The 24444-nt window shown below is 37.3% G+C and overlaps 1 long non-coding RNA gene across 1 annotated transcript in view; it reads left to right on the forward strand.

Annotated features, from left to right (window-relative positions):
• Nucleotides 1-1084: 1084 nt before the first annotated feature.
• Nucleotides 1085-24444, forward strand: part of LOC123568378 (uncharacterized) — a 235455-nt gene continuing 212095 nt past the window's right edge. Inside the window, exon 1 of the long non-coding RNA XR_006691697.3 lies at nt 1085-1571. This is a non-coding gene — a long non-coding RNA (uncharacterized lncRNA). The remainder of the gene's footprint in view (nt 1572-24444) is intronic.

Below are 24444 nucleotides of genomic sequence, written 5' to 3' on the forward strand. Positions count from 1 at the left end.
ACCAAGGCACCTAAGGTACAGTGCCTAGAATGACCTGAGAATCGATTGTATATTCTATATATGCCTCGTTTTCTGAAGCTTGTTAAATTGCCTGAAGAAGGACATTATAATGAGTTCCCTTCATTAGAAATTTCACCAGAATTTTGCCAAAACCACAAAGGCAAGGTGACTTCATGACATATTAGTTAATTTAGATTCATATTTGAATGGTTATCTTTTTTTTTTTTTTTTTGAGACGGAATTTCACTCTTGTCATCCAGGCTGGAGCGCAATGGGTCCATCTCGGCTTACTGCAGTTTCTGCCTCTCAGGTTCAAGCGATTCTCCTGCCTCAGCCTCCCAAGTAGCCGGGACTACAGGCGTCTGCCACCACTCCTGGCTAATTTTTTGTATTTTTAGTAGAAATGGGGTTTCACCGTGTTGGCCAGGTTGGTCTTGAACGCCTCACCTCAGTTGATCCACCCGCCTTGGCCTCCCAAAGTGCTGAGATTACAGGCCTGAGCCACCGCGCCGGGCGAGTGGTTATTTCCTTGTGATGCTTGCTTGATCTGGAAAGAATGCAAGTTGTGTTGGCTGAAGAAGATAAGATGACAAAAATAGGATCGGGAAAGGGAGCAGCCAGGGAGAACAGAAAACAGGAAAAGAAGTCTCCCTTGGATGAACTTACAGAGAATTACCAAAACTCCTAAGCCATACGAATGGAGTGAAGGGAATCTCGTATTAAAAAAAAAAAAAAAAAAAAAAAAAAAATTAGAAAAAGTATTATCTGGGCTTTTCCCTTAATTAAATTAGGGCCATTTGAATAACTACCTGAATAATGGCATCAGGAAGAAAAGAACAGACGGTGTGAAAGTTTTCTTCTCTTTGTTATATTTAGAGAATGTTTTGCAATTCTTTCAGTGTCACGTTAGAAGGCAGCATCATTTGTACAATATGAATTAGCCTCAGAAATTTCTAGGCACATTCACATTTAAAGTAAGATGACTTTATTTTGGTCAGGCTGGTAGAGTCACTGCTTTGTCTTGTGTTTCCTAAACCTTTCCTGACAGCGTGCTACGTAAGAGTCCTCCCATCCTATTCCTTCCGCTTATGGGACTTATATTGAGACGGTGGGACAGCTCAGCCAGGTGCCAGTTTGATACTGGGTGATTGTAACTTAACATTCCTCACTAACTCTGCTTTGGAGTTGGGGCTATGGGAGGTATTCGTTAATCCTTCACAATTTCTGCCGCAGAGATTTTCTAACTCTCTTTAGAATGTAAGAGGCGTGAGAGGAACAGGTCAGGCCTAAGGCAGCCTGCGGTGTGATGGAACTCCACCCTTTCCCTTCGCCACGGCTCCATTTACTCCTTTGGAACGTGTCGATAATTCCCAGAGAATAGTAATAGGTTTTCAGTGGAATATTTTGTGGAAACGGAGCTCTTTTGGTCTGGGGTTCACGTCTTGACGAGGCCAGGAAGATAAAGCGGACCGAGGGGCTGAGATGGTCTGTCTCTCGTGGAGTTGGAGTGCCCTCTGCTGTTCAAGAGAAGAAGTGCACGTACAGATCGCTCTAGCCAGTGCTTTCTCCAGGTAAAAACCTCCAAAATGCTGCTTAGAAAACTAGATAGATGCCCTCAGTAGATCTCTGAGCTTCTGGCTTCATGCAACTGTGGGGGTTTTGACTCTTAAGGGAATCCCATTGAGGCTGAGTATGCGATCAGACGAGAGCCTATACGGAGGGCAGCTTTTTATTTGGTCATATAGTGTGGTATAAGCAATAGTTCTAGAATGATAGGTATTTGGGTTATTTTTCATGTGTTTGAATGCCACCATAAAATATTCTTTTTTATCTGTGATCAATGTTTTTATATCTGAGAAACCTGGATATTGTAATTCTAGTTTTGGAGATTTCTGAATATCTTCTGTTGAAGTGTTTTTACATGTAAAGTCAGCATTGAAAAGTTTTCTTGTGGCAAGAATTTTCTGTCTTTCTTTCTGTCTGTCTTCCTTTCTGTCTTTCCGTCCTTCCTTCCTTTCTATTTTTTTCCCTTTACTTTCTAATGTATTTTGTTTTTCTCTGCTGTGAAATAATTTATTTCTGTATGGTCCTGTAATTTATAAGCACTTTCACATAATCTCATTCAATCATCATAGCGATTCTGTGATGCAAGCTACATAGTTCCCACTTTATAGACAGAGAATCAAGGCCAAGATCATGTCCAGACATGCAGGTGGCCTCAGAAGTGAGCACTGTGTCAGATTTTCTAAGACAGGAGTAATAGTGGTTAATTTTTAATGACTACAATTTGTCAGCATTATACTAAACATTTTAAGCATTATGTCAAGTCACAGATAGGTATTATTCTATGTCAAGTCACAGGTAGGTATTATTATAACTGTTACTACATAGATAAGCAAAGAATAATCTTTAAAGGTTAGCAATAGTCAAATAGCCAGTACGTAAAAAGGCTGGGTTTTAAATGTGGTGCATCTGACTCTGGGGGCCGCAGTGTGTGGCCAACTTTTGACGTATGGAGAAAAAGACATAAACCTTGACCTCAAGCAGTTTAGTATTTTTTAATTGTGGTAAAATACATGTAACTTAAAATTTACAATTTTAACAATTTTAAGTGTAAAGTGTGGAGCTGTTACACACATTGACATTGTTGTGCAAGAATCACCACCATCCACGTCCAAAAATCTTTCATCTTTCCAAGCTGAAACTATACCCATTAAGCAATAACACCCATTCTCCTCTCCCTCCAGCTGCAGCAACTACCATTCTGTTGTCTGTTTCTATGAATTTGACTACTTTAGGTACCTCTTATAAGTGGAACCATACAATATTTGTCTTTTTATGTCTGGGTTATTTCACTTAGCATAATGTCTTCAAGGCTCATCGTTATTAGAGCATGTGTCAGAATGTCATTCTTTTTAAGGATGTATAATATTCTGTTGTATCTATATACCACATTTATTCACTGATCAATGGATGTTGGGATGTTTCCAGATTTTCAGTATTATGAAAAGTGTTGCTATGAACAGTGATGCACAAATATCTGTTTGATTCCCTGATTTTAGTTGTTTGGGGTACATACCCAGAAATGAAATATATGGATCATATGGTAATTCCATGCTTAGTTTTTTAAACGTGGAACTGCCATACTGTTTTCTGTGGTAGTTACACAATTTTATACTCCCACAAGCAATGCTTAAGGGCAGTACTTTCTCCACATCCTTGCCACTTATTGTTTTCTAATTTAAAAAAAAATATAGTCATCTTACTGAATGTGAAGGGATAGCTTACTGTGGTTTTGATTTACATTTCCCTAATGGTTAGTGATATTAAACATCTTTTTATGTTCTTAATGGCCAATTATATATCTTCTTTTGAGAAAAGTCTATTCAAGTCCTTTAACTGTTTTTAAATTGGGTTGTTGTTGAGTTCTATGAGTGGTTCATATATTCTGGATATTAAACCCTTATTAGATACATGATTTGTAAATATTTTCGTTTATTCCATACATTGCCTTTTATGCTCTGTTGATAGTAGCTATAGAAAGATAGATGTTGTTAGATGCACAGAAGTTTTTAGATTTTGATGAAGTGCAATTTATCTCTGTTTTCTTTTGCTGCCTTTTGGTATCATATCCAAGATCTTTGCCAAATCCAATGTCATGAAGTTTTTATCCTATGTTTTAACAGTTTTATAGTTTTAACTCTTATATCTCTTTACATGTCTTTAATCCATTTTGAATTAATTTTTGTATATGGAGTAAGGTAAGGGTCCAACCTCATTCTTTTGCATGTGAAAATCCAGTTTTCCTAACATCATTTGTCAAAAAGAACTATACTTTTCTGATTTAATATCTAGCATTCTTGTCAAAAGTCATTTGGTTATATAGGTAAGAGTTTATTTCTGGGCTTTCTATACTATTCCATTGATCTGTATATCTGTCTTTTCCTATTACACAGAAATTTTACACTTAAATAGTGCCAGCTTTTACCAAAATTTGTTCTGATTAGAGTTTTTTCTTGAAGCTCATTTTGTCAGTAATGTAATTAATGAAAATCAATCTAGTTTTTCCTTGAATTTATGTGTTATGCATATAGGTGATAAACCAAATAGCTTAAAGTTTTAATTTACAAATACATAAATTGGTTTGATGTGATATGAAAACAACTGTATTTCTCAAAGTTGTTTTACCCTGTGTATAGAAGATTAAAATTTGCATCTATTCATTGCATTCATTAGGTCTAACAGCTGAATGCCTTCTAGTTAAGTGGATTTGGGTAATGTAGTTTGTCCTATATGTTTACCTATTGCTGTAGCTTGGATGTTTGATCCCTCCAAACCTCATGTTGAAATTTGATCCCGTTTTGGAGGCCAGACCTAATGTAAGGTGTTGGCTCATGGTGATGGAACCCTCAGGAATAGATTAATGACTCACCCTTGGGGGTGAATGACTTCTCACTTTATTAGTTCCTGTGAGAGCTGGTTAAAAAGAACCTGGGACTTCCCCTGCCACTTCCTCTCTTGCTCTGTGGTTTCTGCAGGCACTTGTTTCTTCTTCCAATATAGTGGAAGTAGACTGAGGCCCTCACCAGAAGCTGAGCAGATGCTGGCACCATACTTCTTATACAGTCTACAGAACTATAAGTCAATAAACCTCTTTTCTTTATCAGTTGCCCAGTCTCAGTTATGCCTTTAGAGTAACACTAAATGGACTAAGACACCTATTCAGCTAGGTAATAGCCATGGGACCGGTTTACAAAAATAAATTTTTAATACTTAGACAAGTACTTGAAAAGAATAATGCCAAAAATAGACCAATTTTACTTATGACTATAGATGCACAAATATTAAACATAGTATTATCAAATTCTGATTTTTAAAATGAAAACTATACCAAATAAGGTTTAATCTAGAAATTTAAGATTGCAATCTAAAACCCTTTTTCATCACACTACATGATCATAAGAAAAAAGCTGTGAAAACTTTGATAGATGATTTAAAGGCATTTATAAATGTAACATATACTCACGATTCAAAAATTTAAAAAAAGAAACAACTTTCAATGCACTACAGATAGGGACCCCCATTCCAATAAAGAATATGTGTTTAAAAGTAACCACCAATGCCTACTTATTGGAAAAGGCAGAAGGGTATCTCTCATTACTGTCATTATCCATCACAAAGAGAAAGTTCTAATCAATACATAATAATATTAAAATTAATACTAAGTATATTTAAATAAAAGGAAATTAAGATAGCATCTATAAGTAATAATTTTGTTGACTTGGAAACTGAAAGATAATCAATTTAATAACTATTCAAAAATAATATTGAATTAAGGAACATGGCCAGTCACGAATTAATGTAAAGAATATAAACATATTATGTAAATACTGAATACTTGGAATGGATAAACATTTCGCTCATAATAGTAATTTCTATTTTCATCCTTTTCTCACTGACTCTTTTACAAACATTAATTTCTTTTTGTATTTACTATTCTATTCTATTGTATGACTATATATTTTGGACCAGAATGACACTGCCTTAATTATAACTTTATCAAACGTCTTGATATTTGGCAGGCAAAAGCTCCTATTCCCCCATTCACACCACTAAAGATTTTTTTTTTTTTTTTGCATTTTAGGCAAGAATACTTGGGTTGTTCTTTAAACTGAATTTTAGAATCACATAGTTCCATTTAAAAAATCCTATTGGGGGCCGTAAGCAGTGGCTCACATCTGTAATCTCAGCACTTTGGGAGGTCAAGGCATGTGGATCATGAGGTCAGGCGTTTGAGACCAGCCTGGCCAACATAGTGAAACCCTGCCTCTACTAAATATACAAAAAATTAGCTGGGCCTGGTGGCGGGTGCCTGTAATCCCAGCTACTCGGGAGGCTGTGGCAGGAGAATCGCTTGAAGCTGGGAGGCAGAGGTTGCAGTGAGCCGAGATCATGCAGCTGCACTCCAGTCCGGGAGACAGTGTGAGACTCCATCTCAAGAAAACGACAAAAATAGATAAAAATAAAAAAAGCCATTGGGATTTTTGGTCATAATTCTATACTCACAGCATTTTTGCAATAGAAGCACTGTAGGCCTCAGCTAGTCCAATTTCTCTCATTATAGACCTAAAGGAAAAGGCCTTCAGACTCCGGATACTGAATCCTTCAGGGGCACATAACAGGGTTTACTTCTATGTACATGTTGTGCCTCTGCAAGAGACAGATGTGAAAATGGAACTTTTTCTCTAGAAACAGGATAGAAACAGTTGTGATATTCAAGAAGGTTGGATTCAAGAAAGGTGGTCACCATTTAATGTTCTAAAGAGAGTCCCTTCTGTGGTTTATAACAGTATTCAAATCAGCTGAAGCTTTACGTTGTATTTGAACAAAAAGGCATAATAACTGAAGGGGTGGGGAAACTGAAATAATGAGTGTGTATAGTAGATCCAAGGTTAGGGGGATTTCCCTAAGAATACTGTATTTTTGGCCCATTCTGAGGTCCTCATAGACTTTTCTTTAGAAGACAAAGCAAGTATGACATTTAAAAAAATCATTTTACACCTGTCACTTTTGGTCCCAAGAAGATCGTTAACAGCGTGACAGGGATGTTGTAGTACAACAGTCAAGTAACAGTAGTAGTGACAACCGCATTAACTATCATCATATCTTAATTTTACCTCATACTTTTTTTTACAAAAAGCACCCCTAGGAACTCTCATTTTTAATTACATTTTCTCTCAGATCATTCTTCGGTGGTCAGAGGCAAATATTGCCTTCTTTTTACAGATGGTAAAACATGAGTTAGTGAGAAATGAAAAAAATCTCCACACGTCTCAGAGGCCACCTGGAGCGGGTTCCATGACTACTTTTTTTTTTCAGGCAACATCGTCCTTCCAAAATGATCATAACTATTGGTCTTTTCCTTCCATGCTGCTTATAATTCGACAAAAACTTGAAGAATGAAGTCCAATTTATTCCCGTATTGGAATATGTGCTAATGAAGGAATGAATACTTTTGCTGGAAAAGTGAAGTGTTTGCAAACGTTTTTCTTGCATCTGCTTTTATAACGATGTTAGGGCCCTGGAGCAGCAAAACTCACCTGCACCATTTTCGTTCTGATGTATGTAAATACTGCTCTCTGGAGCAAAACTCCCATACGCAGACCTCTTCGTCTAGTCGTTTGGGGCAGGACCCTGGTCATTTTAAAATATTAACACATAATTTTATTCTACTACAGAGTGGAAAATCACTGTCCTTGTACCTTGTGTTGTTTGATAGTGATTTTACTCTAGTTTAGAAGTACTTAGGTGATGTAAAAAATAACATAAATTTTATATTGTCTATTATTTTCTTCATTGATGTAAGGAAGTGTTAAGTCTGTGTAATCTGTTATTTTTGAGATGTAAAATCTAGTTCTAAATATAAAATATCTTTCGTGGAACGCTTTTCCAACTTTATGATTTTTGTTTCCTACTCTGTTTTGTGTATTTTGTTTGCTACACACAAAGCACAATCAGAAACAAACATTTTACCTACAGCCATCTTCTAGAATGCGAGAAGTGGTAGAGCTGTCTACTAAAATGTGAGAAGTGGGGACATAGTTTCAGGCACAGAGAAGCAGTTGTCTCTTCTCTGGAATGAATGAAGCCCTAGAAAAAATAACTCAATAATCCCAGTCTGAGCATTCATGTGTTCATTGTGGAGTCCTCACATAGCCATAGGTCAATGTTAAAGAAGAAACTACCTTATAAGACAGAACTCTGGTCAGAAAGCCTAAGTACTTGGTTTTATCATATCATAATATGCAGATGGGAATCTCCCTATTGAACTTTCTGTAATCTATGCTATTAAAATCTATAGAATCATGAATCCATAAAACAGTAAAAGCAGGTTTGGCACGTGGACTAAACTCTCCAGTAAAGGTGAGTAGATGGAGATTTACAAAAGCACCCAGGATCTTAGCAATGTATTTGGGATAGACCAGGTCTCTGTAATCCCAGTTTGTGCTCTTTTGACTGGACTAGGTGTGGTGCTATGTGGTTCCCATCATTTGTGTTCTGTCTTACAAATCTCGCTGTACTTGGGTGAATGTGGAACGTCTTCTGCATCTTTTCTGCTTCTGCCTTGCACTCCCTCCTTTGTCCTAACCAGTGCTTCTCCACCACCACCAAGGTTTTACATGTAGAGTCTGCCTCTAGATAAATACTGATTGAGTCTGAGCTGGTAGTCGACTGGCTCTCAGAATTACAATGACCCGTAATAATGTTTAGGTCAAAAGATTTATTTGAGGCTTATAGATACTTTTGGAAGCCATAGACAAAAACGTTTCTTCAAATAAAAAAAGTTTCTTTTTAAATTAGACTAGATCCTATGTCTTTTCGGAGTTATAGAACTAAAGTAAGTGATAGAAGTGGAGTAGCTCTAAGAAAGCTTTTGTATTATAGCGAACAAATTGATAGACTCTAGAATGGTGCTAAAATACTGTGCACCAAAGACAAAACAAGCCAAAACCGATTATTTAGCAATGCCTTTTTTTTTTTTTTTTTTTTAGTTTTTCTCCTTCACAGTGTTCTCATAGAGTACCTCTTAAGGAAGAGATCCATGCCCTGGATTGCACTTGCTTTTAGAGAAGCCAGTGGTTATGAGTCTTTCAGGAGTCAGAAACATTAGGGAATTTTTTTATCAGCTCAACTCAAGAAATTTCCCACAGAATCTGGTTCAATGGGTGATTTCTGAATTTAAGATAAGTTTGTATTGCGTCCCAAATTGAGACACAGTGACAGTCAGTCTTCCGAATATGAAAAAGCTGCTTATGCTTTAACCCAAGAGAGTCTGTCATGTTAGTAGATTTTTAAACAATTTGGATCCTATCCTGATACTCTCATGATTTGACGTATATGCAATTTATTACAGTTTTGTAATGTATTTACAAGTACGCTTGTCAAGGCTAGGAGATATAATTTGGAGGCCTTGAAGTACAGTAAAATCAACTGGCTTAGGCACGTGTCGAGCTCGTGTGCTTGCCAATCACAACCCACCACATAATTCATCAATCACAGTTTACCTGAAGATAGCCATTCACTTATCCATGCATTTAATCGATATAATGACATAGCTCATAGTTGTTTAGTCCTTTGTCATCACTAAAGGATATTTAGGTAAATTTTCTCACTTGAGCTTAACAAGTCTCCTATGGAGTTAAATATTGACTCTTAGAGGAAAGAAAAATAAAAGCCATGAACAGCCTGTCTTGCCCAAGTACACATAGTTCGTGAATGAGACCATGATGGTGCAAAATCAAAAATTTTTATTCCAAGTACAATATTCTTTCCACCACACCTTGGCTGCAAGGCATTTTGTAGAGAATCTGCCTGGGGAGAAGGTGACTTTCGTGGTGTGGTTCTGGAGGAATAAGGACGCTGAAGTGCCAGCCCTCTCAGGTGTTCCATATTAACATCTCAGCTTTGCAGGCAAGGTTTGGCATGAGAACATTGTGACAGTGGCACCGTAGAGCAAGAGAACTCAATGTCAAAAGATCTGAATTTTAGACATGCTGGATAACTACTTCATTATTCCAGACTTTTTTCCAACTTTATAGTAAATAGCTAGATTGCAAAATACTTTAGATCAGTGATCAGCATACAGCTCCCTGGGCCAAACTCAGCTTCCTTTTATGAAAAGGGTTTTATTGGGACACAGCTACGCACATTTGCTTATGTTATTTTCCATGACTCCTTTCACACTATAATGGCAGTGCTGAGTAGTTGCCACAGAGACCATATGCCCCGCAAAGCCCTTGACTGAGAAAGTTTGCCATCTCTTGTTTTTGGTCTTGTCTGTTTTATTTTGTTATTTTATTTTATCTTATTCTGTTTTATTTGTCAATGGGAGAAGAAGCATTTTCTCAAAGAAGTATTTTTGAAGTACCTCTTTAGCTAATGGGGGGGCATTTGTTTTAGCCAGCAAAGATTCAGCTGTCACTGTACAAGGTCCCTGGAGAAGCCGTCTTTCTCATTCTAGGAACTAAGAAAGGTGTTTTCTAGGTCTGTATCACATTTCCACAAATACAGGTTCAATTAAAGTACCTTTTCTTTTAATTTTTCCCATTTTTTATTGTCATTCAGCCTTGGGTTGAGCCAGCGAGATTGGTAAGAGCTGCCCCCTGGAGACCTCCTGCAAATGCTATTCCATGAAGTAGTGGTTTCCCAATGTGCATCTCATACAAAACCAAACAATACAAATAATGCTGCTATTGTACCTTTCTTATGGCTGGTCTCAAGGGGGGTGAGACTGTCATCATAAAACATAACAAAGCTGCTATAGAAATGGACAGACAGAGGAGAGAGTAGTCTGAGGGCCTCAGAACCTCAACAGAAACTTCCTCTAAACTGGCAGCTGAAAGCTGCAGGGTTTTTTCTTGGTTATCTATTGAAATGTGAAGATTTCTTATCTCCACGGGGAGTCGCAGAATTTTTTTATACTGTTATCTACATGTAAATTATTGACTGGATTATCAAAGCCATTATACTTATAAATCTTGAATTATTAACTGAGAAGCAGGAATAACTTTTTAAAATCCCAGATTGTTAGATAAGTAAGTGCTAACAGGCAACCTTATTTATCCCATTGTCTTGCTAGATTGCTTTTGATGAAATCAACAAAATGCACAAGTTAGGTAAATGAATGTGGAGTTAGATTTACTGAAACTCATCATGGTATAGGCTCCCCAGTAGCCTAGGTTGTTCTGTTTTAAACAAAAATTACTTGATTTTTATTTACTTAGGAACATTCTTTTGCTTAATCATATCATATACCTCTCCTATTTGTTTGTTAAATCTAGTTTTTCAACATTTGGTGCAAAGATGTATTTACATAACTTGTATGATTCATAATATTCCTATATCCAGAATTTGGTAGACAGATTGTCATATAGAGGGAAGCCAGACTGCAAGGAAAAATTCTTTCTATAGGACTCACTGCATAATCATGAAAGGAAGAAAAATCTGACCTATTCAGATTTCTGCCTTCAGCACCTACTTTTTGGTGTTCTCAGAACTCATGTTTTGTGGTCTGAATAAAAAGTAACAGCTAACTCAGCTTTCTGTAAGTTATAGTAATGCTTCTATTAGACATGGTGAATATGATAGATTCAAAAGATAAATAAGAAATCTCCAGGAGGACCAAATTGCATGGTGGAGGTTTGGAAATATTTCTTTGCTTTTGGTACAGAAGGTGAAGCAGAATGATTTCAGTTGGAAAAAAGATCTAAGCTTGGCAAGGCTACTCAGAAGCCATTATAATGTTAATTATAATGTTAATTAAAGAATGTTCATGAAAGGGAAAAAACCAAAAAACAAAAATCCATCTCCATAGTGGGTTCCAATCTATGGGCCAAGCAGAAGCAATTTCCCCTCTTCCTAAACACCAAATCCTACAGCTGGATGTTTAGACCATATCTGATCTCTGCCTTGTTGATCTCCTGACCAATCCATCATGTGAAAACAAAGCTGTCAAGCAGCAGTGTCTCAGTATGCTGCCCTCTCAGATGTATTCCCCAGTTGGCTGACATCATGCCAACTAGTGAAAATCCCACACTTGAGTGGTGTTCTCTGTCAGGAGTTGGGAAGAGGAAAGCAAGCATGCTGGGGCAGACATCCTGTATCCATCCCAGAGTCAGAGGGTCTCTGAGGAGCAGCCAAATAAGCTGCTCACTTCAGAATACCTTATTATACATTTATTCTACAACCCCAAGGTGGGAGTTGTTACCCCAATAGCACAACTGGCCCCAGTGGCTGTAAAGCCCAAGAAATCCACAAGACTTATGCAGGCTACAGCAGCTAACAATAGGACCTATGCTGTATTGAGCTCTGCTAACATTAAAATAACAATCTAAAATCCCCAGGATAACTTTACATAAATCTAATACATGACTTATTTTTTTATTGAAGAGTAATACCAGCAGTTAAACCTTATAGGTATCGAAAAGCAATTACAAAATGAGGAGATTATGGTGGCAATATTGTAAATAGGAACTCACTTAAATGTCAAAGCACTTGCCATAAAAGTGGCAATAATGATGCTAAACACAATACACTGTTTTCAAGTATTATTATTTTTTATTTTTTTCCTCTATTAGACATGATGAGGTTCAAACAGGCATCACCTAACTGATTGTGAAAATAATAATGTCATCATTATCATGTGCTGGCAAAACATGAATGGCTCTGTCATTCTGTCCTACAGATATTTACTAATGGAACAAGAGTCAGACATAAATCCCTAGAGGTAAAAATGGCAGGGCATTACAAGGCTCAGAGCATAATTGTAAACCTGCATGCTAATAAGCATAGCTTTTATAGATACCAATCATAGAAAAAATGGCAATAAAGAGATAATTTTTCAGGCTGTAATTATTTGCTGGTCATAAAATATTTTTAACTTTGGAACATTTGTTGTTACTGTTTGGTATTTACTTCCAGCCTACCTGTTAATCCAATTCAATCTAATTCCTTAAGAACAAGCTGCATGCCTGCTTCTCCCTTCCTTCTTTCATGAGCACTAATCAAGTTCCTACTGTATATAGGTATTGTGCTAAACAGCAAGAGAAGCATACTGCATGGACTTGGTCCGATAGCAACTGATGGTCGAGTTGAGAGAAATTTTAAAGGGGGGTATACATGCCAATTAGAAGAACTGAAGGCAAAATAGTTAAATAAGTAAACAGGAAAACTTACATTCTTCTATTGAATTTACCAAAGTCCGTTTCAGATGAGAAGAAAGCTATGACTAAAGAAAAACATGTAACCTAAGCATTGAGGCTTCTAAGCCAGGATAGCAAAAAGAGAATTACTAGAATGCTGATTTTGTGCCAGACTTTGGTCCAGGTGCCTTTACTTAATGTGTTTTGCAAAATAACCTCCTCGCAGCAGTTGTAGACAAAGTTCATTTTTCTCATTTTATAGATGATGAAAGTGAAGACTTTGAAGACTCCTCTCCCTTTTCAAATTTCAGCCAAAATTAGGCCTCTTCTTCAGGGAGAGTCTTTTAGGTGTTTTATTGCATTACTATGGCATTGTATGTATATCTCTACCATAACATTCAACACGGTGAAAAGCACCTAACTGCATCTCTACCTTTCCTAAAGGTAAGAATTGCCTTTGCAGCTCTCTGCCTCTAGCACTTAATATAACCCCTTCAGTATAACAGGTGCTAAACACATATTTGCTGAATGAATGAACAATGACAAACTGTTTATATGGCAAAGCAGGGATTAATATTCAGGTTTTTTATTATGTCATTATAGATGCATTTTCCAGTATTCCAGTTTGCCTATGCAGGGAAAATAACTTTTTTGGAGAAGGAAAGAAAAATATATCTTTCTGTTCCTCAAGTGAGTGTGTGTGTGTGTGTGTGTGTGTGTGTGGCGGGCCGGGGGGCAGTTCATATTTAAGGAAAATAACTGGATACCTGAATGAGCCCACCAATGAGATAGTTACCTGGGTGGTATGCAGAAAAGTCAAGAGTATTCTTAGGGCACTTCCACAAAAGGACACAGAACCTTCTTAGAATAAAAGACCTCTGTCACTTTTACCTGAAATGCCTACATTTGGGGTCTGAGTTTTTTCATAATTTGTCTGGTCTTCATTTTAATTTCATTTCAGTGACTATGTAATCAATCTTAAATTTATACCTGAAAAATCAAACAAGGAATTGCAGAATTGGATTGAATGATCTTTATCATATTGTGCTTATGAATGTGCAAAGGGGTCAATATTCTTGGTGAATATTCATAGTAGTTCAATAATCTCAAATTTTTAATATTTCAGAGGGATGTTCAAAATGGTTCCAGAAGCTGGTAATTAAAGGAAAGGAATAAAAATCTTTTTTTTTTCTCCACTGGGAAAGTAAAATACTGTTCTGCTAAAATTTCTGATTCCAAGGACATTTCTAATGGTAAAAGATCTTAAGAAAAATGAAGGCAGAGGTGAAGATGGGCTGCTTTTCTCTTTTAAGTAGAAGCATATGTTTATACTTCTCAGTGGGAAACTTCTAGACAGCAATCAAGAGACCTTACAAGTATCGTGTAAGTGAAGAGTTTAAAATAGTTTTGAGTCGAAAAAAGAACGAGAAACTATTTCAAAACTGAAAAAAAAAATTTTTGATTGTAATCAAGTAGCCTTGCCCATTTCCATATCATAATGAATATCAATTAATAGAAAACATGAGAAAATAAAATTTAATGTACTAAAAAATTAGATACACACATCAGAAAAAGTATATAAATGATGTGCTTTCTTCTAAGCCCTGTTGTTACTTCCACAATAATCAAAAGATCTGCCAACTGCCAACTATCTAACTTCCTTCTGCCAACTATCTAACTTCCTTCTTTCCTTTCTCTCCCTTCTCTCCCTCTCTCTTCCTTCTTTTTTTCTTTTTAGGCTGTCCTAAAAGAATTAAACTTAGTGACAGGTAGTGGCCTCTGCTTCTCTTGACTGTGGTTGTCAGACACAAGTTTTGTTTGTTTGCTTGATTTGTTGAAAAGACCATCCTATTTGGTGGTGTAAAGTCACATCACTTTTTTTCTTTTTGAACAGTAGATTCTATGATGGTACCAAAAAGGTGAAAAACTTTTACTTGTACATTACAGAGTAGGAGACATATACTTTCCTCTCCTCTACATCTGCCCTCTCCTCCCTCTTTTTTGTTCTTCCCTTTTTTCTTCCCTGATCCTCCTTTAGGGATCCCACAGTGCTTTCATTTCACCCCCTACCCCCCAAAAAGTCAGGCGTTTCCACCTGCATGTTTCATTGAATGTTAAACCAACATGTCTAGAGAGAGTCACCGTCATCTCTCTACACGATTTCTGTTAACACTATCACCATTCATAAAAAGTTGATTCATCAAGACTTCTCTTTTTCACAAGCCCCTCATGTCCAGGTACTGGTGCCTCCATAATTCTTTGGTCAAACATTTCTTTCTTTTCTTCCCTCTCCCAGAGGTTTAGGTTTCATTATGTCATTACTGAACATTACAAATAGCTTTTTATTGGGTTTTTTATCTAGCAAGTTTTAACCTATAAAATACATTTGATTAGTGATTACCAGATTTATATTCTGGTCATATCATGAGGAAGCCTGAAAACATTCACTATCAACCTGGTGTCTCTAGAATAGAGGATATGTAGTGATGATAACTAGATGAATACAAAGTAAAGTACAAATAATAATACCTTCATTTCAGGGTTGTTTGGAAGATTGAATATTTATAGCACACAGCATAATGTTACTCATCTAAATTGAGCTTAAAAATGTTGTTGTTGGCCAGGCATGGTGGCTCAGGCTTGTAATTCCAGTACTTTGGGAGTCCGAGGCGGGCAGATCATGAGGTCAAGAGATTGAGACCATCCTGGCCAACATGGTGAAATGCTGTCTCTATGAAAAATACAAAAATTAGCTGGGCGTGGTGGTGCACGCCTGTAGTCTCAGCTACTCAGGAGGCTGAGGCAGGAGAATCACTTGAACCTCGGAGGTGGAGGTTGCAGTGATCTGAGATTGTGCCACTGCACTCCAGCCTGGTGACAGAGCAAGACTCCATCTCAAAAACAAAAACAAAAACAAAAAAAAAAAAGAGAAAACCCAGTTATTATTCCCTTCCTCTATTTGGACATTATTGGAGTAATGGAGAAAAGAGATTGTTTCCTCTACTCTGGATAGATTTCATAGAACACTATAGTCTTTGAGATATAAATTTTAAGACAGTTTTATCAGCACATAGATTTAAAGGCTTGCTTTGGAATTTTTTAATCATTCTCTTGTGTAATTTATTTTGGAAACATTATAAAAACTTAACAAGCCCTTGCTCCCTTGCTGGAAAAAAAAACTCACATTAGAGCCTCACAAATGGAACTATGTTCTGTAATTTAAACTGGGCATTTTTAATACAGTTTAAAAAATTACGTGGCTGTATTATTCAAATGAGAAAAGTAGTTGATGTACATTCAGATTAGTTCCTTTAATAATGCCTTTAAAAAACTGTGGCTATTACTGACTCAGTAGTACAACGATAATTTGCAATGCCCCATTGGCTTCAATAAAAGGGTAAAGAAAATGGTTTAAGTTATCTTAGAGAGGCTAGTATGAGGCAGTATAAAAAGTAAGAATTTTTTTTTTTTAAACTCTGAAAATAAAAGGCACAAAGTGAAATATATGCATTCTACCCACTTATGTTCCCAAAGGAGCCTCCAGCTTCCAGGAGACCAGTATAAGCTGAATTTGTAATAGACAAGTTTCAACTCCTATTTACTCTTCAATCGTGAGTAGGCTAAGACTTGGATAAGAAAGTTCTGGAGCCCTAGGAGAAGGCATACGGCAAGAAGGCTCAAGCCACAAGATAGAGAGAAAAGAAAATTCCTACCTCAGAGGAGGTTGTTAGAGGGTGATTTTATCCAAAAGTTCTTTGAGCCAGAAGGAAAAGATCTTAGATGTTTGGATCTGGTTTTCTGCCCAAGCTAAATAACTCACCAGAAACCCAAACTGCTAGTTTAAAGGGAATTAGGATTAGGCTTCTTCTAAAACAGTATGACCTTGTCCTAAGGCTTCCACTAAATTTGTTGTCACCATACCTGACGTCTCTCAGATGTCACACTCACCCTATGAAGCACATAGCTCTAGAGCAATCAATTGCAAGAACCTCTGGACTTGGGAAACCCTCATGCTTACTTAATTACCTGTGGCCAATGGCTATAGCCAATATGCTGCCATAAGACCCGCCTGCTGGTCTCAAAATTCCCAAGTCTGAGAATTGTTCACCTTCACCAAGTCTATGACCTGTTATTACACATATATGATGTCTCATTTTGTCTCTGGCAGAATATTTATCTCGATGAGGTTTTCTTGATTTTCACTCTGTTGCAACTTTTCTTCTGTTTTCTCAGAAGGAGAGATGACATGTAATTTAGTACCTACTTAAAGGCCCACACTGATGGTGACAGTTATGTTATCTGGCCCATGCTTTGTTATCTAGAACTGATAGAATTAAATTTGATTTAATTTTTTCTAAAGCTCATCTATTTAATAACTGTCCTTCTATATGCATGGTCTACTAATGATAACTGTTATTAGTACAGAGGTAATAAAAGTCAACTTTTGCTTTTAGCTTTGTACAGTGATCCACACATTTTGTTGTGTATGTCAACAGAAAGTGTGTTTCTACAATCATTGGCATTTGTTTATGGGGCTTGTAAGCCCCATAAAAGCCATAATTTGGAGAAATTAAGTCTAAGTAATAATATCTAGGCTAAGTGTGTCTGTGATGCTCAGCAGGATTTCAATGCAAGATCCAAGTCAATTGGCTCCAATTAGATGATCAAAATGTGTTCTAGTACGTGTCTTAATACTAGGACACTTAATACAAAATGCACTCTGTATTTTATTTCCCCAGTTTATATTTTCTGTCTGTGATTGGAAGGATTTTAAGTCTCAGTGACAAAGTAAAAATTTTGTTCCTCATAGATTTTAAATGCAAAAGAATAAGTCATAGAAGGAGAGAGATTAAGATTAAATAAAAGTGATTTTAACTCCAACTGTTACTTTTGAGAATACTCAAACAGCTCATACAGTGTATTATAGTGATTAAAACACTCAATAAAAGTAGCTATCTGGATTTGGATCCCAGCTCAACTTCTTGTTGGGTTGTGAGCTTGGGCAAGGTCTTTGCTTTAGATATCTTATTTGTTAAATTGCCTCAGCCTCCCGAGTAGCTGGGACTACAGGCGCCCGCCACCACGCCTGGCTAATTTTTTGTATTTTTAGTAGAGACAGGGTTTCACCGTGTTAGCCAAGATGGTCTTGATCTCCTGACCTCGTGATCCACTCGCCTCAGCCTCCCAAAGTGTTAGCATTACAGGCATGAGCCACCATGCCGGGCCCATTGTCTCATTTTAAAATTTAAGACATTGTCTTTTTTTAAATTTTATTTTATCTTTGCTCCTGTCTCCATAACTCCTCACTGGGGCGGGGGGGCGGGGGGGCGAAAACCTACCCACTATTGGTTTGCTATCATTTAAATATCCCTGTCTCTGATTGATCTTCTACTTATAGGTCATTAAAGTTTGTGATACTTTCCCTGGCAAAACATGTAGATTTTGCTTAAAATTTAAAAAAGTATGCATACGAAGTAATCAATATTATGCTTTGGTTTTACTATTTGAAGTTTTACTTTCACTGACCCAGTAAACCTAGAAACAAGCTATTATTATGAGCATCATACCTAGGGTTTTTAATTTTAAATGATGACTTTATAGCTCAAGCACATGCCAAGGGAGGAAACAAGGCAGGTACATGGCCACAGAGAGCCTGCTGAGTACGTGCGAACAACACTTGAGCACATGTCTAGAGCAGCCAGTCTGTTTGAATGTTAACAATGGCATTTTCTGTTTCCACTTAAATCGTGGTTCATTTAGGAGGTACATTTCCCAAAGGAACAGTCATTTTTGAGACTTTAAAATCTCTGAATAGTATATTTTAACTCAATCAACTCTCATAGCCTTCTGTAAAATATCACAAAATGTCAAGGTTAGAGTTTATGAAGAAGGAATATTTTGTTTTGTTGTGATTTCCTCCAAGGAGAGAAAAAGTAAACACACATGGTTTTAAATAGTATTGCGCTGTTTAAAACTCTAACTGAAAACTAGTGAAGAAATATAGTTTCCTATAATCATAAAGCTTTTACCTATAAGTAATTCCATTTTTAAGTGTTTTGGTAGAGAACATTCCTCTCCTTTCCTTAAAATTTTCATCCTCCTTATCTTTTGATTGATGACTAAGAATGGCATTTAATTTAGGAATCCCAACTAATTACTATTTTTCAGACACCAGATACCATCACTTTTTTGGGCAGTTCTCAATTTTAAATTCTATTTATTTCTAAAATTATTTAAATTTGTATTTTTTGGGTACATAGTAGGTGTAAGGGGACTTGTATTAAATATTTACTTTGACATTCTCCTGAGACTCCACTCACGCACACACACAATTTCTCTCTGCCTCTTTCTATGTAATTGTTCTCCCTTTCAGCTATCAATCCATTTATCCATCTATGTACTAGATTGCTAGAACTTAGCAACCCTCTTCCGAAAACTCAGTTTTTGAAAGCCTCAAGGAGATTCCTCATGACTGTTCACAAATCAGTCTGTCATCAAAAATCATCACTATGCATCTGCCATATTTTTTCTTTTATTTAGGTTCTGATTGGATGTCTTAGAGTCTGAAGTCCAATTTAGGGAGTTTCAGAGTCACTATGGGGATACAGTTCTCCATGAAATGCCTGTGACTAGGCCATGGGTGTTCTCTCAATGTTTTTTGTTCTTCTGGTGGCTGAGGTCAATACCTAGGCTGTCATCATTGACATCTCTCTTTCATGACACAAATGCAATCTATAAGTCCATTTTGATTGCTTTAGTGCAATATGCTATCACCTTGGGACTGTAACAATAGCAACTTAGCCAGTCTCTCTGCTTCTATTCACCACCAATCAGCCAGAGTTTTTTTTTTTTTTTTTAAAACCTAAGTGAGATCATGTCCTAGTTCTTTTACTGGGACTAGAAGGGCCTTCCAGCCATGCCTCCACCTGGAACTAGCCCACTGACTGGTCTGGTGCTGCTCTCCCCTAGCCACATTGTGCTCCCTAGCACCAGGCCTTTCTGCATTTCCTCCAGCTGCCAAGTGCTCTCCCCTCAAGTGTGCTCTCCTCCAGGTATGAGCAGGGTTCGCTCTATCTCTTCCTTCAAATCTCAGTTAACATTTTTCTGTATTCGTTAGATGACCCCAGCTAGATGAGTTCTTTCACTATCACATCATTCCTTCTTGGATTTATTTTTCTTCACAACATTTTTTTATTATAGAATGTATTATACTCTTTCTTATAGTATAACATATGATATTTAAGATATAGTATCATAACATATTTTTATATAAATATACATGTACCATTACAAGATGATTGCATATTTTTTTAACTCGGTAACTGCCTTAAGAGCAGAAAAACGTTTTTCATTTTTATACTGCCAACAGCAAAAACAGGGACTATCATAAAGTAGTTGCTCAATAAATACTTGTCAGTCAAATGAGTTTATAAACAAATGGAAGTTCCTGATCTTCAGAGTGCCAAACCTGGGCTCAGATGGTGTTCAGATGAGAAGAATGGCCCTCTCCTCAGTTCCACATGGTGTCACTTGGGACCAACATATTAAATTGTTTATCCCAAGAATATCACATTCTATGATCTTTGCCTCTCCCAAACCAATAAACATTTACAAACAAAACCCTAGTTCCTTCGTGTTTGCACACCCCCTTGTCACAAGAAGAATTTAAATCAGTTCATGTGATTCCTTTTTGTCCCCATTCTTTCTAACTTCTTTTGGCAGTCATTTCTCCCTGCATACACATTCTTGTCAAAACTTCTCAGGCCTACATGCACAAGAGAAACCTCATATTTTACATTCTTTTGCACAGAAGAAACAGTAGGGGATAGAGAGATGTTTCCTTTTGGTAGCAGCCTCTGAATTTAAGCAGTTGCCCAAAGGAGAAGAAAAACCTGAGCTGTGGGGTTGGAGAGGCAAAATAGAATCTCTGTGAATTATTGGTTCACAAACTACTCATTACCTAACAACCTGCTTTTTCCCTCTTGAAAATATAGTAACAATGTTACCATGATGTTAGTTTTCTATAACACCTTTGTTATTAACAACGTAGTATTTCATTTTCTAATTCCACAGTATAACTTATTTATTCAACCCTCCTTTTGCTGTTTAGGCTATTTTCAATTTCTTACTATTGCAAACAAAATTATCATGGATATCTCTGAGACTAATACTGGCTCAAGTGTTTTGCACCTTGTTAAAGTTAATAATCACCCACTAGAATTATTAAAACAATTTGCACACTTAGCAACAATACTTGAGAAGGCCCATATCTTCTTACTGACACAGAGCTCTTTTCAATCTTTTTAATCCCTGAAAGTAATAGGCCCTCAATGTCATCTCATTGTTTTTTAAAATTTATATTTCTTTCATAATCAAATTTTAACATTTTATATTTAATAGACATTCAGATATCCTATTTCGTGAGCCCAATTTATGCTCTGTGACCATTTTGACCATTTATCTCTCCCTCTCTCTTTTTTTTTTTTTTGAGACAGTGTCTCACTCTGTTGTCTAGGCTGGAGTACAGTGGTGCGATCATAGCTCACTTTAACCTTGAACTTCTGGCCTTGAACAAGTGATTCTTCCACCTCAATCTTTCAAGTAGCTAGGACTACAGGCACAGGCCACCATGCACCACTAACTTAATTTTTTTTTTCTCTGTAGAAATGGAATCTCCTTATGTTGTCCAGACTTGTCTTAAACTCTTGGCCTCAAATGATCCTTCCACCTTGGCCTCCCCAAAACTGGAATTACAGGTGTGGCTGACTGCCACGGTTACTACTTGAGACCATCATTACAACAGTTACTACGGATACCGCTTGAGACTGTCATTACTAGACTGAATGAACGAGGACGAATGTAGAAATAAAAACTTAAGATAAAAGTAACTATTTTAAAGGAAGAGGCCAGGGGAAGAAGAAGAGGGCTCCCTGCTTCTAGTGAGTAAAGGCAGCAACCTTGAGTTTCCACAGCCCTTCGCTTTTATTGGGTAGAAAGAGCAGGGAGGAGGAGGTAACTATTGGCCAGCTGCTCGATTGATCCACAGGTTCACATTATTGCTAATAGGCTTCAGATGTGCCTAATCACAAGAAACACTTGTGCCTGGGTCATGACTGCCCTCAGCATTCCTTCTGGGTGGCAGATGCAGTTTGTTGGTCTGCCAACATTCTGCGTTTATGAGAATAGTTTGTTGTTTACTCATATAGCCTCCAGTGGTATACTGAGTTGATCACGACCCTTACTCTTTCGGCCTTCAACATACAGGTGTGAGCCACTGTGGGCATTTTTCTCTTATGGTATTTGCTTTTACTTTTACGTTAAAATAAACAAATAACGGTCTTTATTAAGCATGTTAGATATTTACAGGTAGCAGACATTTTATTCAAGTTTTACATTTGTCCTTCTTGTGTCCAAGAGTGTGATGACTGTTTCCTGAGGTCTTGGAGGAACCATGCATATGAACTGCAGGTTAGAACCTATAGTAGCTCATCTGATATCTAGGAATTTCTTTTGATGCTTTCTAGGGTTGGAGTCTCATAACTTCCTCTCTCCTTGAAGAAAGTTTTTTGGTAACTTTTCAAGGGATAATGGGAAAAAAGAAAAGAAAACATATTTAAAAGGGCACATTGGATTAATTTTTCTCAGCCTTGAATATATCAAAAGATTTTCGTTTTCTCCTTTTAATCTGGTTGGCAATTTTTAGCTATGACCTCATTGTTGTCTGACATCAAGTATTGCTGTTCAAAAAGCCAATTACATCCTGAGAAGACAACATGAAATGACTGGTCAATAAAGCAGGACACAGGCTTAATCACTGCCTCCAATTTGTTGTATCTATGAAGAGCCAGCTTAGCTTCTGAGCTCCTGGTATAATCAACTAAGGCCTCTGTCGTAACTGTATGTCAATTCAACTTCTTTATCTGCCAGATCTACAGCTTGCATTCCCTCTCAGGTGGTGTTTTATGACAGTATGCCCCCATAAACTTCCTGCATGCAAATCTACACATGAGAGTCTTTCTTAGAGCACCTGACCGAAGACAGTCCCAAGAGAGGATCAAGAAAACAGATCCTAAATTAGAGTGTTGAATCATCAGTAAATGGTAGGTAACATCACTGGCGGTAGATGGAGTACAGATAGGCTCTGGCACACTCTGGTGATGCAGTTGTAAAAACTTTCACCAGTGGCGACCTGGCGTGGAAAACCAGGAAAGCAATTAATTGGCAGATGCAATATTTTAGGATCTCAAGAGGTTCAGAGTAAGTAGTAATTGTAAGTACCATAGAATCTTATGATTGTTGAATACAAGTTATGCTTTAGAGAAAGATGATGAAATATGAAGTGATGAATCACCAATTTAATGTAAAATATAAAAGTCAGAAGGGCTCCTTTTTAGCGTATGAAAGGATGCTTATTTCTTGCAGCCAGAGGACAGAAAAGACTGAAGGTGATGCATAGGACTTAATTTTAAAAGATAGTAAAACTCCAGAGAAGGTAATTCTCAATCTGGCAAGTTTTCTGTGCTCTGACCTTGTCTGGAAAGTAGAGGGAACTTGAACCTTAGGATAGGAAAAATGGGTTGATGCTTTTAAAGCTGTTGAAACTCCATATCTCCGTGCATCCTCTGAGTCTGCTGAAGTGTCCTGCTCCTCATTGTTAAATGCCGGAACTTCACACTAGCTTAAATACAATGCAGAGACTCTGTCTTACAAGTCAAGGTGCCCTTCTCCTGTCCTGTACTTATCTTCTGCCTCTACTTGCCACCAGACCAATGACTAGGGTGAAAGTGCATAACTCATATGGAAAAGTTCTGAGCTTTCCAGGGATAAAAGGGACTAACATTGAAAGATCTGGGCCTGGCGAGGTGGCGCACACCTGTAATCCCAGCACTTTGGGAGGCTGAGGCAGGCAGATCATGAGGTCAGGAGATGGAGACCATCCTGGCTAATGTGGTGAAACCCCATCTCTACTAAAAATACAAAAATTTAGCCGGGCATAGTAGGAGGGGCCTGTAGTCCCAGCTACTCAGGAGGCTGAGGCAGGAGAATGGCATGAACCTGGGAGGCGGAGCTTTCAGTGAGCCAAGATTGCACCACTACACTCCAGCCTGGGCGACAGAGCGAGACTCCATCTCAACAACAACAAAAAGAAAGATCTGAAGGAGCTGGCCAAGATACACTGGCAAGATCCAAGAAAGTATTTTTTGACTGGATCCTGAGAAGGCTGGTTCAAGGAGGACAATAAAAAGTTGGACGAGAGAGTTTATTGATTTAGGAATACTTTTCTTTGTCAAGGGATTTTATACCCTAGGAAGGACCATATGAGATAACACTTCTATACTATTTGATAGGCATTTTGCAAAAAACTATAGTCCACAATGAGTAAATTAAAAATGACAGAGCTCCATAGATGATACAATATGGAATCAAGGGCTAAGATAAATAAACATGCTAGAGTAGATATATTAGGAAAATCCAGAAAAACTCCTGCCAACCATATTATGTAGGAAGGTCAGTTCAAATAGGATAGACAACAGTACATATTTACATGCTTGCCTTAGGGCTATATTAACTCTTCCATCCTTTAATATGGTCCAATGATCTGGATGAGCAAGAAGTCACAAGTATATTCAAGTCATTGGTAGTATATATGTGCCCCAGAAAGTGAGAGAAAAACCTATTGAGGTTCAGAGACCTATCACATTAGTGAAGTTTGTAGCAATTGATTGATCTGGAAAATGTTAGG

This window comes from Macaca fascicularis, chromosome 13, assembly GCF_037993035.2.
Source record: "Macaca fascicularis isolate 582-1 chromosome 13, T2T-MFA8v1.1".
Classification (NCBI taxonomy): Eukaryota; Metazoa; Chordata; class Mammalia; order Primates; family Cercopithecidae; genus Macaca; species Macaca fascicularis.